The 16,392-nt window shown below is 47.8% G+C and overlaps 1 long non-coding RNA gene across 1 annotated transcript in view; it reads left to right on the top strand.

Moving 5' to 3' along the window:
- Window positions 1-16,392, top strand: part of LOC135580699 (uncharacterized) — a 74,470-nt gene that overhangs the window by 19,077 nt on the left and 39,001 nt on the right. The gene's annotated exons all lie outside the window — the stretch shown is intronic.

Here is a 16,392-nt window from a genome sequence, read left to right as displayed (position 1 = left end):
TCCTTACAAATGTATGCAATAACTGGGCATTTCTAAGTGCCTTGGGTAGTAAAAAGTATCACTGCATCCCTGGCTTCTTTAGCAGGGGGTTTTAAAGCTTGTACTAGACCTTCTGACTTTTCAGTCTGGTATGTAGTACAGCAAGATGTAGGCTTGACCCAGGAGACTTCATCAGCTTTGGCTCCAAGAGGAGCCACTGTCTTAAAAGGGATGGGGTCCTTAGGGACAGAGAAAACTTTACAAATAATTTTGCATGGCCTCTCCACTGCTCAGTTGCCTTCCCATGCAGAGGAGCAGCTTTTTTCCAGCGTACAACTGCCGTAATGTCTGGGGCTGAGCTGTGTGTGCAGGACTTCTCACATAGAGAGGGGTGGGCGTGCAGGGTGGGCCATGGGTGCAAGGACTGAAGGCAGCTGTGAGCTTTGCTGTGCACCAGTTTTGCGCAGTAGGTTAAACTCTTCTTGGCTGCGAGATCCAAGAATCTTGCTGGATTTGCTCTGATGTGCTATACTTGCAGGAAACAACTCTGGGACTTCCTATTGTCTACTGGCCTCATGTTGTGTCCTGACAAAAATTTGAAGTGTAAAAATAGATCATATTAGCAAACTTGTATGTGCCAGGTCCTTGCTCTGCCTAATAGAGAAGCAAATTTTTGCCCTGGCTCTTGCCAATGTTGTGCATATAAAAACACTGGTGGTATGAAAGCATCTTATGGGCAAGGGTGAGCCAGCCTTACATTATATTTCCCCTTCTTCTTAGCCCAGAAATAGTTCCACTTTCTGCCTGCATGAAGACATTGTGCAGCGATGTTTGTGAACCTGCTGTGCTGAACATCTCCCTGCTCCACTATTATGCTTTGTTTTGGATGGTACTACATGTCCTCCTTCACTTTCTGGTGTCAGACCAAGCAAGGAAAAAAATATGGCTTCTTTCGAGAAAAAGGCTCAACAGGTTTGATGTGAAACCACTGGACTCTTGCAAAACAAAGTAGGAGATTTTGATCTTGCCAAATCATATGGCCTGTGGACAGAAATTATCGCCGTCCTTCCTAAAGCTGTAGTTCAGAGAGAAGGCAATCCAAGTCATAAATAAGATCAACCTGGAGTACAAGCTGGACATGATATATAAGGACTCATCATTCTTGGCCAACTCTGAGCTTTGTCAGAGACTCCAAAACAGACCCTCTAGCAAAGCCTGACTGGAGATTTCAGCATGCACTCTGCTGTAGCAAACCACAGGCTTTGTGCTGCATTGATTTCAGAGATCTTGAAAGGTCACATGAGAGAGTACATAATGCCCGGCCACTGTATTGCTGGGCAGAAGAAGAGCCAGGGTTTGAAGCTGAGCTCTGCTGCTGGTGGCAGAGATGCGGTTCCCTAAACTTCCCCACCACCCCAAGCAAGGCAGCAGCCCCCAACCCCATGGTGCTCTTTTCCCAGGATATATTTCTTCCACCTTTCTATTATTTTTCTAAGCCTCTGATTGCTAATTATTGGTTAACAATGAAGCTTTCAGAATAAGATGAGAATAGTGTTTCTTTTTTATTTTGTTCTTTCCTTGTCACACACTGGTGTGCACAGCGGAGCTCGCTCCTGCCTGCACTGCTAATAGTGAAGGTGATGAACCCACACTTTGAACAATGTGGAAGTGTTCTTTTGTGGAGAGCAAATCTGTACTGAGGGACAACAGGCCTGATTGCAAGTAACTCGCTCTGGAACAAATACAGAATTATCATCACTGGGACCAGGGAGAAGAAAAATAAATAGAAATCTTTTCCTGTTAAACTAAAACTTGTTTCCAGACTGGATAATTTTGCAAGGAGATATATTTGTAATTCTACCTGGAAGCCAAAGTAGAAGTTGGTATGTATGCATCATCAGACTCAAAGCTGAAGAAGAAGGAAATGCCGAGATCAAGAAAAATTAATATCAAAGAAACATAAAGGTTACACCCAGGGGTGCTGTTCTAGGTCAGAATATTTGTTCTTTGGATGCAGGGCACAGTTGCTCTGCTGCTCTCTGCCCACAGCTCCCCAGCACACACCCTGTGCTGGGTCCCCATGCAGAGCTCTCCCTGCTCCCGCCTGGGCAGCAAGGGCAGGATAATCCAGCACGGAGCCTCAGCACAGGCAGCGGGGTGTGTTTCACCCAAAATATGAAAGAAAAAAATGCAAGCTTTAGAACAAAGACTTTTTTTTTTCAGGTTGACAACAACTTTGTATCGATGAATTCTACGATGTAAACTGGTTGTGGGAAGCAGGAAGACATGGATATTTGTTTTCTGGAGCACTTCATTTATTTTCCATAATGTTGTACCATTGACTGTCTTCAGCAGCTGGGACTTTTGAGTCCATAAAGGTGTTGTGTTATCTGGCTCTCCTTGACTTTCTGTGCGGAAGGAAAAACATCCTCTGGACTGGCAGAGACTGACTCACATAATTGATTGAACACCTAGCAGCTGACCTGACAATTCCAGCTAACAAGCATCCTGATTAGATGTTCTTCATGTTCTCTCAAGAGCTTGTCAACCAGAATTTTGACAATGAATCACAGACAGGGCTACAGCAACACAGTCTCCCAACAGCCCTGTCCCATTGTAAGCTCCAGAGCAGAGGAACCGAAGCTGAGACACCTTCATCTCTTCCTTAATCTGCAGGTGGGCAAAGGCTCAGCTTTGCAGGAGATGTCTAAGGCTGCAGGTCATTGCTATTGGGAATTTCTGCCAACCCCTGGAACAAACTCCTTTCTCACCAGAGTCCCACTTGTCTTTGTTTTTCACTGCACTGAGGACAGGTCTTGGTGGATCACCTGGAATTATTAATCTATGAAACTAAATCTATGAAACTTTATTCTGTACAGCATGATCTCTGTTTCCTCTCTCTAGTAAATCTGAATGTGTCTTGTGGGAATCACAAAAAGGAGAATCAGAGAGCCTTGAATCTGTTTTTGCATTTGTAAGCAATAGCAGAAGCAATGGTGTGTCATGGGGATGCCCAGTACTATCTTGTTCTGCTTGAGAGTCACCTATCTAGCTAAGGATCTCAGTTAGGAAGGGACTCTCTGGGGGATCATGAGGGACAATCATTCTCTTCTCACTGAAAAGCTGTAAGGAAGCTTTTTTTTCCATCTACCAAACTATTTTCTTTATGAAGAAAGGAACTGTGGAATGAAAGCACCAGAAAGGCATCAAGGCCATGGAAAACAGAATGGAAATCTGGCAGCTCCTGAGCTGCAGGTGTAGGATCTGTCTGCACAGAAGGACCCAGGGCTGAGGACCTCTCTGATGTCTCTGATGGCAGACTGAGATAACACCAGAAGTCACCATTGCTCCCAGAAGTCAGGAGAACTCCACGGAGGTAATACCTTCTCCAAATTTCTTTACACCTCAGCTAAGGCAGCCTAGGGTGTGAGTCTCTTGTCATTGGGTATTTATGAGATGCTCCCCGCTCTCCCAGGTGGTCTGGCTGAGTTCAAAGGCACTGCTGCAGTTGCCTGAGTAAGGATTATTCTCAGGAGTAAATCTCTGCAGGATCAGGCCCTAGGTCTGCGTGATAGCATATTTACACTTTGATTTATTTCTTTTTTAAATGCCCCTAGTTTAAGCCTGTAGGTACAAATCCTGCTTGCTAATGTTTTCTTGGCAAAAGCTACCTTTGAAGAAAAACAAAACAAAACCAAACAAGCCAGCCCCATGAAACCCAACCAAACAGCACTGAAATGGGTGGCTGCCACATTAAAAAGGATCACTTGGAAGGCAACACCTTTAGCCAGAGCTGACCTGAGCGCCCTACCTGTGTCCTATTATAGTGTGAGATAAAAGCCCCCATGGACAGCTGGGCTCCGACTGTGTCTGTGAAAGGTAAAAAGCCGTGGGTCTGCTGCATCAGGACTTGAATCTGTGAGTGGCAGACAGCCCCTAAAGCCATCCTTGCTCGTCCTTCGGTGCTGGCATTGTCACGTGCAGCTCTGTGCAACTTTTCCCGTGTTGTCCATCCAGCGATGAAGCTCCCAGCAGGGCTGTGATGGGTTTACTGTCCCTCTGCTCCTGCACAGCAGGAACTGGCTGTCCCGGGTGCCCGCTACCCCACTTCAGGGACAGTTAATCCTAGAACTGGGATTTAGGGAAGCTGCTTTTCATGTGTGGGCAGCCACGTACAGGAGTCCAAAAGCTGAGGCAGTCCAACATGCTCCCTCCAGCCTACCGGCACGGCATGGCTCGGCCCGGCCCCGCGGGGGATGTTCGCGGTGGGAAGTGCCTCTTTCCACCCCTCCGTCCCGGGCGCTGCCAGACCTGCGGGCAGCACCTGCGGGCGGCGCCCGGTAAAGCCCATCGGAACCGGCGCCACCTCCAGCCCCGCCGTGCTCCTGGGGTCGCGGGACTCCCCGTCGGGTCGGGCCCCGGCGGCCGCGGATTCCGGCTGCTTTTCCCTTCCTCCAAACGCCGTTTTCGGGAAGCGCGTCCCGCTCGCTCCTTCTTCTCCCCCCTCCCCACAACGTGGGGCCCCCGCCGCTATTTTTGCCCCGGGAGGACAATTATAGAAAGAACCGATTTGTAGCGATTAGCGGACTCGCTACTTTGCATATTAAGGTGGCGGGGGCGTCTGCTAATGAACGGCGCCGCGCTGGGTCCGGCCGCGGGCTCCTGCCGGGGTTGAGAGCCTGGTGGCAGCGGCGGGGGGGTGGTAAAAACACCCTTGGGTTGTGGGTGCCTGCCCACCCTCCCGAGGGATCGGTGGGGGCGCACACACACGAGGGAGTTTGGGCAGGGGTGCCCGCAGAGGGGTGAGTGTGCTGAGTGGGCTCTTAGGTCCTGCAGATACCGCAGATCTCCTGGGGTTGCACCTCCCGATTTTGCAGGGGATCTATTTCTGCTGTCAAAGGAGGGAGGCAGAGGTGTATGGAAGGTGCTTTGCAAGGGCCATTAATTTAGGAACATGAGTGTAGCCCAAAACACGGAGGCACTGTCCTTTAGCCATACAGGGAGCCCAGCACCTAAGCAAAGTGCTTGTGTTTATAGCCAGGAGGAAAGTTCTAGTACTTGTTGACAGATTTGTACAGTTCCGGGGCTCTGTACAACACCACTTTTCTGAATGTCTTTCAAAGCTTATTTCAGAAACATGTTTGGGGTGGCCCAGCTCTCTCCATGGGTGCTGGGAATGGAAGACGAGCCCTGGGACAGTGTGCATTTCCGCAGTGAGTGTTGCTGGATCACTGTTAAATCCTTTATCCTCACATCTAGGATTTTGCAATGACCAAGGGGACAGTGATAAACAGAGGTGACTCAAATTGTTTTTATTATTATTGTTATTGTCATTATTATCAAAGAATAATAGAAATATTAATAATAGTGAAAATAATAAATATCAGATTGAATTTCTTATATGAAAGCGGTATTCAGAAATCATACACAGCAAATTCCAAGTCAGCTTCCAGAAACCCTCGACTGCCCTGACAGCACCCCAGGCAGCCAGGCTGACGGGAATTGGGGAAGTGGCACTTGGGACAGCAAACCCTGGGACAGCTCAAGAGAGGAGGCCAAGCACCTCCAGTGCTTGGGCCTCTGCATACTTCCCTCCTGATGATCCAGTAAACTATGGCACTTCTCTTCCTAAAGCTGCCTTGTGTTCAATGAGAGAAGAACATTTTTTTTGAAGGCAGGCTGTGTTTTCTGAATGTCGGGATGTGTCGTGTCAGCTGAGAACAAATGCACTGGAATAGGGCTTGTGGTGTGACCGAGGTGACAGCATATGCTGGTTGGAGACTGAGGTGGAGGCAAAAGAGCACTGTGAAAGCTTAAGGAAGTCAAAATCATTTCTGAAGAGACACAAGAATGAAGCTGGCATGTATCTGTCTGTCTGGTTTTAATATACTTCCCAAGATGAGACTCTGGTTTGTGATTCTGGGTTGCTTTTTTTCTGCTCAGCACATTTTATGGATTATTAAAAATGTAGTCAGAAAGCTATCTGTTTCATCAATAGGATTCCTTTTCTGTGAGTTAGAGTTTGCTAAGAGTTTATTCTGTTTTTCACGGGAAAAAAAAAGTACCAAAATCAAAATTTGTTGAATATCTTGGCAACTGATTATTTTCCAGATAATTCACCTGCATATTACCTGGAATGCTTAAAGAACACTGAATATTTTGGAGGTTAAAAAAAATTATATTTGCTAGTTCCTAAATACTTTTCTCATAAGAATGTATTTTGTGTAGAAAGTATCACTGATTATAAAAGCCCTAATATCCACCTGGAGGGGTTTATTAACAATTCACCCCTCTTTGTAGTAGATACATGTAGCTGTCTTCTTGTGCGTCAAGTATTTTGGATGCAGTTGGTTTATTTAACGTTTACAACGAAAAGGTTAAGGAATTTTTAAAGCTGGTACCTACGTCAGTATTTTGGCATTTAAACAAGCAGCCTCGCTGTTTGGATGTGCGCACATTTTCTCCTGGTGTTTTGTCTTCTGTTAATTTGCAGCTCCCGTTATTGATGGGCGCCCACATGGGCAGCGCCCTGGCAGTCCGGCTCTTTATTTGGATGTGTAACTCCAGGCACCACAACTTTGGCTGTGAATGCTTGGCCGTGCCCCATGTTATGCAGTTAGCAGGAATCTTAAATTATGATGGTGGGTATTTGTTGTTTGTGTTATGACATTTTTCTAGGGATCCAGCTGAGTGCTGTGACTGCTTCTTCCAGACACAGCTTGTACGTGTGGGGAGAAATGGAGTTTTCCCTCCTGCATCCTTTGGCCGGATGAGTGCAGGAGGCGAAGAGGAGCTGGTGGGACCAGCCCTGCAGCGGTCATCCCATGCCAGGCTGGCCAGAGAGACGTGTACGTTTTAGGAAATGAGTCAAACATTACCCTTTACCCTTTAAAAGCAGGTGCCCAGGCAGGGAGTTTGGAGAGTTCATTATGGCCACAGGGAGAGGAGTTTTGGAGGTCAGCAGGGGTTAGCAACAGCCCCTGTCTCCTGCACAGGGATCCCCGCAGGGTCCCCTGGGCTTGGGCTGTGGGGTGAGACCTGCTCTGCTCTGTGCTGCTGTCTGATAAGCTCTGTCCCAGCTGGTTGCTTTCACAAGAGTTGTTTTCAACCAAGCAAGAGTATTAGGCAGCCAGATTAGGGTCTAAGGTTTGGCTGTTGCATCTAGAGCAATTAGAGCAATTTGGTTTTGCAGATGTTATGGGAGAACAGACTGTTGGCTTCGTTTGGAGCTGCACTTGTGGAAGGAATCCCAGGCTTTTGTGGGTAAGATTCCAGGTGCAACCGCTAGTTTTGGAAGAGTTGCCCTGAAAGTCCAGGTTATTTCTAATAGCCGGACAGCTGTGAACTGGTTAGAATGACAGTCTTCCTCTAGAAATGTCTGTCCCCCATTCATGCTTTTATGTGCAGCACTGTAATAGAAATGCCTATGGCTGTCAAGAAGAAGGAGCGGGAGTGATGGGGCAGAGGCTAAGCCCATGCACAGTCTTTAAGTCTTAGCTAGACAGTGTCTGGGGAAGAGTATGACCCAGGCTTGGTCCTGTCTGCCATCCTTTATGTCCTGTATGCCATCCCCTGGGTCCTGCGTGCCATCCCCACTTGCTGCTGCATGGCTGTGCCAGGGTTTTGATACGTGTAAATGAGCTCATAGACATGGAAAATGCTTTTTCTTAAAATTAATCTCAGCTTTGAGGAAGTGTCCTTAAACATACCTTGTGCTTTGGATAAAGCCTGATTTTCCCCTTGTTCTGGGGTGTTTATACCTTTCAAACAGATGCTCAAAGGCAGATTTGGCTTTCAAAAGCAGAGTGCTGGGATGTTGTTTTGGTTTCCCCAATGTGTGGGGCTCTCCCTCTGCTTCTGTTTTGTCTGCCCCTCTGCTGCCCTCCCAGAGCCCGACCCAGCCATGTGGCCAGGGGTTCATGCCTTGGTTGGAGTTCTCTCATTTAATTTTCATGCATCATTTATAGCTTGCAGTGGTGATTTCATAAAGTGAATGTATGTAGTTAACGCAGGGGGCCGGCTGGGAGCCGGTAATGCAGCTGTGACAGAATGGTTGCTCCCTGCCTTTGTCATTATTTTCTGTACTTGGAGTGTGTTGGTGAGAAACTGCTTCTGGACCAAACATTTAGACTTATTTTTCCCCATTAAACTTGATTGTTTTCCCAAGGAAAAAAATAAATAATGTCACCTTCCCTCTACTGGAAATCTGGAAAATTTCCCACATGCGACATCTGCCCTTCAGACAGACAATGTCATGGGGTGAAACCGAGCAGGGTGACCCAGAGGTGACTAATTTAAGAGGAGTGCAGGGCTCTGCTCCCGTGAAATGATGGCAACTCCTGAAGCCAAGCTGAAAAACAATGTCCAGCTGCCAGCAGGACTTTACACAGGAAACTGCCCTCTGAGGTGGGTGGCTGAGCTTGTAGTCCTTGTGTTGTGCCCTCCTTGGTGCATGTTGTGTGGCCTTCAATGGGCAAAGGTAGGCTCAGAGGGGAGCCTGTGGACAGATTTGGAGGTATAGTTGAGAGCAGGTGTTCTCTCTTCTTTGCCCTTTCCCTTCTCTTGGGCTAGCCCATTCATTTTACTAATTTATTTGATATATTAATACATTTGCTTAGGCTGAGCAGGACCATGCAGTGTTTGTGTTTCTGCCCTGGCTGCTTGCATTAAGTTATTTGCTTGCCTGATGTGTATTGTGTCAGACTAGAAATGACTAATGAGGAGAGGAGAGCCAGCCCATCCTTACTGATTTCCATCTAGTTTGACTGGCAGTGGTTGGAAATGGCACAGGAACTGTGTCTGGTTTGAAATGCCTCATGTTCATGCATTTATGACACCACTGGGAAGGTGGACTTAAGCAGGGCCAACCAGCCACCACAGACGCAAAAACAAGGGCTATATACAAGTGAACAGGTTTGATTATAGTTGTTTTTATTGGAGCACCTCAATGCAACTCCCAGCCCTGGGGTGGGTGGAGGTTGGGTACCTCTTACAAGGAGGATCTTCATGCTTTTGCTGGGCTGGAGCTCTAGTGAGGATGTGCAGTGTGTAGTGTGGTGGAGGATGGAGACAGTGAGGCCCTGTGAGCCAGGATGGAAACTGCAAGTGATGTTTAGAGTATGGTTTGCACCAAGGACCGTGCCTGACCAGAAGTTTAAACCCAGACATGCAGCAATGTCTTCAAAGGCAACCCAGGGGTTGTGCTTCTGCCACGAGACTTGGGAACGGGAATCCTTTGAGAAGGCAAGAGGTTGGCAGGTGCATTCAGTCTCCCTGCTGGATGACATGCAATAAAAGCTGGACCTGGGATACAGAACATACAGCAATGATAAGGAGACATGTTATGACCTTGTCTGCTGTGAGCAGCTTACAGAGCCTGCCAAGGAAAAAGCGGCCTGCATTAACGGGGCATTACTAACTCGGTGTATAAATCCCTAATACAATGAGAAGATCAAACTTCCATGCTGAATTAGAGCCCCTATGCTGCTTTAGAAGAGTTTCTGGATCACTCAGGATGTCAGGAAGGAAAAAATAATGTGTATGGATGGAAAAGGCACAGGGGTCCATCAGCCTCCTGGGTTGGAGCAGCCTTTTTGCTGGCCTCTGCTGTGAGAAATCCTATTTCTGCCTTGCACAGCCCCTTGGGGGCTGCCTGGAGCTGGCCTTTGGGCACTGGCTGTCCAGCCTCATGGTAGCAGATGTCTGTTTTGTCAGAGAGAGTTTGTGCAGGATTCCTCAGCAGGGTCAGAATTTCTATAGGAGGCCAACAGGAGCTACTGCTACCAGGGCTTTGAGAAGGGTGCTTGCAGCTGTTGCATGGGAAAGACATGGAGCCACAGTGCCTTCTCCTGTGCTGGGCACTGCAGCTGAAAGAGGGAGTGTTTGGCTCTGGGTTCTTTGCTCAGTTCCCTGGGACCCTTGGTGGACTTTTCTGGACTGTAGCATTCCCCACCTTCTAGGATCATCCATCTGAGTATAGACCGTTCCTTAGCCTTAACCTTTTCTTTTGTCTGTCTTGCTGTGGAGAGGTTTAGCCATGTCTTCTCCACTGGTTACTGGAAAAGCCTCTAGGAACATGCAAATTTCCCTCTGTATTCCAGTATATGAACATCTCCAAGAGATACCACTTTATTTTCAGATGAGAAGGGAGATGACCAGCTCTTATTAATAAGTACTGTGTAGGGACGTGACCGTGCTTAATGATATCGATATTGAGGAACGGCCTTGAAGCAGGCTGGGACATACTCTTATCTTCCCTAGTGTTTTTGCAAGTAATTTCTCCCTGCCTCAGTTTCTTCCTTTTGTAGAGCTGGCTGGGGAGTGTGTCCTGCTTCATGCTTCTTCTGGAAAGATATTATTGCTCTTATTTTCTTTGCTGTAAAGTGCCAGCCAGGCATTCAGTGAAACAGCCTCCCTTTTATCTGGGTTGGAGGAAACATGGCTCTTGTCTGAATGGTTAGAGCTGTTTAATCTGATCGGATGTCTCGTTTGACTACACAAAGCCTGGTTTTTGGCTGTGCTGTCTCTTTTTCTCATGTGTACCTGTTTCCAAGTGAATTGCTCTGTGCTGGAGTGTGTAATTGCAAAGTGCAGCCCTGGCTCTGCCCACCCACTGGAGGAGACCAGGAGATGGGAGGGGTTTACCCGGGGGCTTCTCAGGTGGTGGTAACCACCAATTTAAAGCCTGGAGGAGGGAAGAGCTGTGGGGTGATGCATGTGCATAAGAAGTATGATTTTAGCAAGAGCCAATTCTGCAGGTGGTGCAGCCCAGACCTCAGCCCAGTGAGTCCTGTGTCCCCATGTCCTCACTGCAAGTGCTGATGGGCTCACCTTGCTGGGATGGGGGCCACTGTCTCCAGAGGTATTGTATGTCTGCTGGGTGTCAGGATGGGGCAAGGGTGATGCCAACCACTTTCCCCACTCCTCACAGCTCTGTGTGCAGCAGCCTCGGGTGCAGGCACTGGATTAGGGGCAGGAACTTCTCTCTTGCCGTGACCATCTGGCAGCAGATTTCAGTGCACAACTTGCATTTGTTTTGATGGCTGGTACTGCAGTATTACATTGGTTACCTGAAGTTTTCATCGAGACGAGACTTTCAGAAGCCTGATTTGTCGATCCCTCCTGTAATAATTACTGCTTGCTCAGAGCTTGTCTTCTCTGAGCCCCTAGTCAGACTGTCTCACCTTTCATTTTTAAAAGCTGGATAAATTCTTAGATGCTGTTAGAACCCTGGGGCATTTTTAATATGAGTATGAGTATATATACATACCACCAGGGATGAGATTGTTGAAAGCTCCTTCAATGAAATGGCCAATATAGTGGCAATAAATTCAGAGGAAATGGACATTATCTGCTGATTGACCTTCCTGGTATGTTAAACAGCTTTTGCTTTTGCCTTGAGGCATCTGGCTGCCTGACATGGCCAATTATCCTATGATAACATCAACTTCATTTGGTCTTATTGCTTCATTATGAAACTGCTTTAGCTGATAATGCATTGCGATTAGCAGGCAAACATTCTTGAGAAGGGAGATTACTCTTCGTTCGCTGATCGGGCGTGGAGCAGTGCAGTTTGTCTGTCTGTGGTGCAGAAGGCAGCGATGTGGGGAAGGTTTTTTCCAGCTCCCAGGAGCAGCTCATGTGGCTCCGACAGCAGTGATGCTGCTTCCCCTGCTTCCCCCTCTCGGCTTTCTATTGCCTCCCTTGATGTTTGGATCTTTTTCTTGCCCAAGTGAAACGATTTTAAAATATTTTTATTTAGGGCAGGGAAAGTGCCAGCAATGCCATTAGGGGAAAAAAAATACTGGCATTTACTTCTTGCTTGTCTGGAGCACCAAATCCCTTTCTCTCATAATCAGAGGTGTACAGGATGCTCTGTGCCACAATCCAACCTGGAAATTTCCTCCCGTTCTGTCCATGTTACTGAAAGGAAAGAGAGCCTCTCTGCAAAGCTCTTTATCCTTCCACCCATCTTCTCCTGAGCCATGATGGAACAGAGTTTATGGCCATGATAGTGATTGGTGCTGGTGCAGAGGGAAATGTTACACACTAGAAGCCCATTTCCTTTGCATGATGCCAATGCTTGGAGTTTTGCTGTGAGCCTTCTGGGGTTTTGCTCAGTGTCCCATTCCCAAAGTCCTGTGGGCGTGAGAGACCCACCCCATTTCCATTGCAAAAGGGAGAGGACGCCCTGGGGAGAGTGAAAAATCTTGAAAATACTGATAATCTTTTGTAAATCTTCTTCATTTTCTCTTTGTAGTGGCCAGCCAAGTGGAGGGCTCTGATTCAGCTTCTCTCTGAGGAGCAGTGGGGCTGAGATCAGACAGGACAAGCAGTTTGCTGGTGCTGCCTACATCTGCTGAACATTACCATGCATCAGTGCATTGGGATTGTATCCCCTCATGATCACACTGTGTCTCTGGCACAATGGCAGGAACTCTCAACTTGCAAAATTCAGCATGGGCAAGGATGCAGAGGCTCTTTCTGGGAATGCCATCTGAATGAGTGGCTGTTTGCATCAGGGAAGCACCACGGCAATGACACTGTATTTCAGTCAGGAGTTTCCAAGAGCTGTTAAAATGCCTCAATCCCTGCTAAGACCCTGACTGCATCATTGCAAAACGCTCCCTTCCACCTGCAGGAGCCATCCTCCGAAGGCTGTGTTTGGCTAAATAGAGCCTCAACATTCTGCTCCTGCCCATCCAAGCGTGGCAACGCAGCACAGCAATTGTGATGGAGAAGGAGCTGTTTAAGACATAGATAAAACAGCAGCTGTGCTGTTTCAGCTCATGCATGGCTGTGGCACACCAGCATCACTGTGCAGCTCTACCACCCCTGCAGCCCATCCCTGGTCTGATCTCCACACTTAGTCTTGGAGCACCAGCTCCAGACCAACACCCCTGGTGTCTCTGCTGGCAGCTCTTCCCTTCCCGTTGCGATCTCAGGGAGCCCCAACCTGTGGAGAGCAGCCTCTCGGGGGGGTGGTTTGGGGCACAGGGAGCTGAGATGTAGCTGGCGAAGGGGACAGTCCCCAGGGAAGGTGGGTTCCTGCCTCTGTTGCTGGTGGTTGAGCAGCACTTGGGAGGTTTGTGCTTCCCTGCCTGGTTTTGCCAAAGGATGGCTAGGAGTGGAGATGGAAAGGGAAGCTTTCTAGAGAAGAGAGCACCAATCACTTCTCCAACATGTGCGCTCCTGACAGTAATTGCCTATTAATATTCTCTTTCTTGTGCCTCCGCCCCTCCTTCCTTCAAGTGATGTGGCTTTGCTTCCCAGTGCTGCTTGCTGAGGTGGCAATGCCAGAACATCGTGCAAGAGTTGTTGGCTCACCTTCTAGAGCCGCAGAGATATCTGGTGGGGACATGACTGTGGGGTTGCTCAGTACTGCCCCTAAACCCTCTTACCCAAGTTTTGTGATTCGTTGCTGGTGCCTTGATTAAAGGAATGGAGCTCTGGCTGCCTGGTACTCCCACCTTTGGAGGTGTCATCTTGGACCCTTTGCCATGTCGACATTCACCACTGCAGTTGGTGGGACAATCTGTGCTTGGGTCTTGCCAGCCCAGCTTTTGGTGTCCTCCAGGTGCTGGGAAGAGCTGTGGGAGACCATATGGAGCAGCTTTATGGAGCATGGCTAATTGTTTTGTTGTGCCTTTCAGGCCCTGAAGGTGGGCTCAGGCTCTGAAGACACGAGGTCCAAAGGGAGAGGAGTAGAGTAGGGCCATTCAGAACAGTCTTTGGTTTGGTTTTGCAGTCACAGGCCAGACGTGGGTCAGCCTTGCATGGCAATTAACGATGTTTTCCTGTCTCCCCACTTTCTTCTGTTCCGAGCTTGGGTTTGCTACTTTCTGATGTTTCACTGGCACAGGAGATGTGCTCAGTGGTGACAGAGGGCACCACAGCACGAGCTGAGCATCCCTGTGCTGGCACCTGCCCCGCTGCCATGGGGTGTGTTGAAGCCAGTGGGACTTGGTCCCTCTGGACCCACTTCAGCTGGGCTGTTCAGGGTGGCCTTCTCTGCAGCCCTGGTCACATCATCTCTACCTCCTGTGTAGCCCTGGTAGCAACATCTCTGCCCTGCAGGAGGTGTAAAAGGGCATCTGTTGGCACATGGTGGAACACTGAGGTGATGGACATCACAGTTCAGATGATGTTCTCATTGCTCAGTCAAAATGTTTTGACGGCAGAGATGGGAAAATATTTATTTATGCATGGCTGATTTCAGAGACACAAGAAAAGGGAAGGCATTTTGCCTGGATGAGGATGGCAGGGTTTGGCCGTATTTGGTCCAGCATCTGAAAAACTAAATTTAAAAGAGCCCGTGGGGAAGATGTTGCCAACACCACCCCTGGCATCTCACATACCCACCGTCCTGAGAGCCTCCTGTTCAGGAAGGCGATGTCCTCCTGCGCTGGTGGCACACAGAGCTCCAGAAGCATGGGGCTCCGAAAATTGCAGCAGATCCTGCCCCATGGAAGCTTCAAGTGCCAGCTGCTGAGACTTGGAATATGCCTAGAAGGTGGCTTAAATAGAAAACTAAGGCAAACTCATGCAAAAAGGTAACAGCTGAGAAGGTGGAAACCTGTAAAACCTTTGAGCCATGTTATTTGCTAAGCTGATAAAAGGTAGAGTGCATAAATTTGTGAACAGGGGAAATCCCTGCTGTATTCACATGGGCTGCTCATGGTTTCAGAGTTAAGTAAATATAGTTCAGAATAAGAACAGTTTAAAGGGAATTTGAGAACATAATGAAGCTCAGAGAATTAACTGAACAGCTTTCATTTGAGATTATAAAAACACAGTGTAATATAATGTTTAAATACCAATGTGGCTTCAATTTTACATAAAATAACCAAACAGAGATAAAACCACTGCTCTGTCCCAGCATCGGCTTGTAATCTTATTACTGAATTAATATAACTACATCCGTTATGATCGTCAGTTTTCCCCTAACTTGACAGACTAGATGAAGGAATGACAAAAAAGTCAGAAAAGGAGCACACATTGGTTTTGAGGCTCACAAAGCTGCAAAGCCTGATGCAAAGCAAAGCCTGATGACCCAGACAACACTGTGCTGCCAAAATGCTGTTGCCCCCACATTGGATGGGACAGGAGAGAAGCCTGGATTTTGGGGCAGCTGGAGGAGGCTGGGAGGATGCTAAATGCTGCTGGTGTCAGCCTTCATGTAGCACGGGGAAGATTTTGTGTTTCTCGGTAGGGAACGTGAGTTTAAACTATAAAATTAATTCTAAGAGGGAAGGGAAGTGAAAGGGGTGAGGGTGTGTATTGACTGCTGATTTTCAAAGGGATATCCCAGGTGTTTCAGTCTCCTGTGGTGCACGTGGCTTTTGGGCTGAGGCAGGACATCCCATGGGTGCAGAGACTGCCTGTTGGGGCAGAGCATGTGCCGTGATGGATGTTGTCTGTGAAGAACTTATTGGGGGTTTGTGGCTTTGCTCAGTCTGTTATTACTGTGAGACTGAAAAATCCCCCTTGTTTGGCTGCGAGCTTTCCCCGAGCAATGCACAGTTCTAACACAGCCATCCTTGCTGTGGCATCCTAGGGTGACGAAGCAGCACATGTAGGAGGAGCAAATGCTCCTTGGCCCCATACGCATCCAGCCACAGCATCGCTGAGGGCAGCAGAGTCTCAGCGCAAGGAAGCCAGGAGGAAGTAATGAGCAGTGAGCATCAGGAGTTTATGAGGGAAGTAAGTTATAGATGAGTTACAGCAATAAAAATTAACTGTGAGGTTTTTTTTAGTGCGTTTTTTGTCCGAAAGGTCACCACTTATGTCTGTGATATAGGGTAAGAACTATGCATTTTGGTCAAACTAGGGGCCACTGGGGCTACAGTTGGCAGCAGGGACAAGCACAGGATGCTTGTGCAGGAACAGCGGCCAGTATTTCCAGTGCTTGGGCATCTTCAAGGTCTCCAACCAGTACATGTCTTCTGGCTGCCTCCGTGGCAGCTCAGCTCTGAAGGGTGGGGGAGCCTCTGGTCACACACCCAGGTGTGTTGCGTATCTTGTACCATTACTTGCAAAAGGTGCCAAGATGGCTTGACCCAGGAAAAACAAATGCCTTCACATCCATGTTCACAGCCAAAATAATTTGCTCAGCTTTGAATAAGAGAAATGTTTCTCCAACTGTTTTGAACCCTGGAATAACGCTGCTCACCAAACCTACTACCTTAAAGGGCTCTTTTATGTGACTATTACTTTGGTGACCAATGTGCCAGGGTTTTACAAGAGCTGCTTATCCTTTGATAAAACAAAATCAGTGAATTTATGCTGACAGCTTCAGATGCTGCGGAAACCTGAGCAACCTTTCACCAGCATATGTTGCTTGCTGTTTCCTTCCTTAAAAACAAACTGCAGAGCATCTTTAGTAATTTAATGAGCAATAAAGAAGACTATAAA

This window comes from Columba livia, chromosome 12, assembly GCF_036013475.1.
Source record: "Columba livia isolate bColLiv1 breed racing homer chromosome 12, bColLiv1.pat.W.v2, whole genome shotgun sequence".
Classification (NCBI taxonomy): Eukaryota; Metazoa; Chordata; class Aves; order Columbiformes; family Columbidae; genus Columba; species Columba livia.
This window is presented reverse-complemented; position numbering and strand designations above follow the sequence as displayed.